The 2,500-nt window shown below is 43.8% G+C and overlaps 1 pseudogene; it reads right to left on the reverse strand.

Moving 5' to 3' along the window:
• The window catches only part of LOC143135885 (voltage-dependent L-type calcium channel subunit alpha-1C-like), a 35,046-nt pseudogene that overhangs the window by 25,772 nt on the left and 6,774 nt on the right, over positions 1-2,500 (reverse strand).

Here is a 2,500-nt window from a genome sequence, read left to right on the forward strand (position 1 = left end):
AGGGCGTCAAACGTGTTCCATGCATCAACAAAATAATGCTGCGTTGGGTCGAAGGAAGGACGGAGAAACAGAAACAGAAAGAAAGAAAGAAAGGAAGAAAGGAAAAGAAACAAAGAGAAAAAAGAGAGAAAAATAAGAGATAAGGGAATAAGGGTTACATGTGAACAACCTGCTATCAGGAATCCACTGGAGAGAACTCAGACGTGGAGCGGGAAATACTCAAAAGAAAAGAAGATATTTGTTGTGAGGTAGAAACCATAGCAACCAAACAAATGAGACGGACTGAGTCGGAGAGATGGTCACAGGCAGCGACGGCTGGTCATGCTTGCCCAGGGAGGGAGGAGAGGAACGGAGCGCAGCCGAGCCGAGCCAAGCGGGCAGACTAGACCCCTGACACGGCCCAGGGGAACAGTCTGGACACCCAGCTCTTTGGTTAGTCACGTTAGTCACAGAGTTAACAGCACCATAAACCATATGCCTCGCAGAGAACTCTCTCTCTCTCTCTCTCTCTCTCTTTTACCCTCCTACTCTTTTCTTCCACTGCAGACTTTTGAAGCACTGACGTTCTTTCTACACCTCCTATAGTAGAGCAATGAGATACCCTGACGGGGGTTGTAACCATAGGGACAACATTCTATTGCTCCTAGAGATAGGGTGTGGCAAGGTGGACCGGGGGAGGGGGCAGGTTTTAAGAGAGGAACTCCAGGGAGTTTAAAGTAAGACAGAGGACAGGAGAAGAGAGAGAGAGAGAGAGAGAGAGAGAGAGAGGAGGACAAACAATAAGAAAAGTGACAGAGGTACAGAGAGAGTGGGCAACAGAGGGACAGCAGGAGACTGAGAGAGAGACTGAGAGTATACTTACATTGATCTCACTCAGAATGACGTCTATTATGCTGCCAATAACGATGAGGAAGTCAAAAACATTCCAAGGATCACTAAAGTAACCCTACACAGACGGGGAGGGGTGGAGTGGGCAGGGGGGGAGGGCAAGAGAGGCAGGTTAGACAGGCAGGACACAGGAGACAGGAGAGGGCTGGACTGACCTGCTCAGGACCTGCTCAAGACTAAAGTAAGACTGGCTCAAGGCCAGCTAGCTCAGTATGCTTAGTACTAGCTCAGGACTGGCTTAAGGCCAGCTAGCTCAGTATGCTTAGTACTAGCTCAGGACTGGCTTAAGACCAGCTCAAGACTGACAGAACAAACTCTGGACAAGCTGAGGACTACCTGAAGACTAGCTCAAATTTAGATAATTATTTTTCAGTATGATCTGCAGGAATTAGCTGAAGCTTTAGTGAGGTAATGACCTGCTGCAACGATCTCTGAAATTTGATTACATCATTAGCTGTCAGTCTGGCTGCTCTTAGCTTAGCTGCATAATTAGCGCACACTTGTTCAAAAGCATACCAAATTAGTGCACTTATTTCCAAAGCAGACTATATTAGTGCACTTCTTCCAAATATTTTAATGTATTAGTGCACTTGGGAGTAGGACTAAACAGACAGGAAGTCATATTGGGCTAATCTCCCTCTGCTGGACAGCAGAATGGCAGGTTTGAACAGTGCTGGATGTCAGAATCAAAACTCTATCTGTTCCTATAACACATGGCACAAGAGGACAGCAGTCCATCCATTAAGATCGATCATTTGAAAAGAGTCACAGAAATCAGCGTGTCTCTAAGAAACCCTTAAGTGGCATCGGGCAGAGTGAGATAGAGAGAAATTATCATTCTGGGCAAGCACCTCTGGAAGAAAACAGTTACAACATTGCTAATAGCATATGCTAAAAACATTGCTAACAGGTTATGCTATCAGCATTGCTAACCACTCATGCTATCAACATTTCTAACAGGTCATGCTAACAACTTTGCTAACTACACAACTAAATGTTCTTAGTGCTAACACTGCTAATGTTAGTCAGCATAGGCCAGGAGGGATCGCTACAGACTAGCAGCATGGGATAGGGCAATGCTGACCCTTTGAGAAACACTATAAGTAAATAAAATAAATAATAAACAAATATAAATAGTAAATAAGTGTGCAAGAGGTAAACAGGCTCCTGGAGTTCGAGTGAAGGTATCGCTGCGTGGGGAAAGAAACGTTAGACAGCAAACCGGAAACATTGTCAATCTAAACAAACCTGAGTACTTCTGGAGAACTACATCTCTTTGCTAGAAAGACTTTACGTCTTATACCCTAAACCAGGGGTCGGCAACCTTTTTTGCCTGGAGAGCCACTTTTACCAAATGTATTATTTTTTTAATCTCAGAAGAGCCACATAAAGACGGTTACAAGAAAAAGTTTGGATATTTAACGTACAGTTACTTTCATTCAACATAGGATTTTTAAATAGCCTACATTTTCTACTAGTTTTAATGTGCAAGTAACTTGAAATGTAAAGTGGAATGACAGAAGTATAGGCGTTAGGCTTCCCATGTAGGCTAAACACCACCCCCTATTTTTCCAGTGTCCTTTGGTATGCAAAGTAACATCATAGTTAACAA

This window comes from Alosa pseudoharengus, unplaced genomic scaffold (assembly GCF_046254945.1).
Source record: "Alosa pseudoharengus isolate Yale_2024_CS ecotype anadromous, Long Island Sound unplaced genomic scaffold, YU_APseudo_1.1 YU_APseudo_1.1_scf_20, whole genome shotgun sequence".
In the NCBI taxonomy this organism is placed as follows: Eukaryota; Metazoa; Chordata; class Actinopteri; order Clupeiformes; family Clupeidae; genus Alosa; species Alosa pseudoharengus.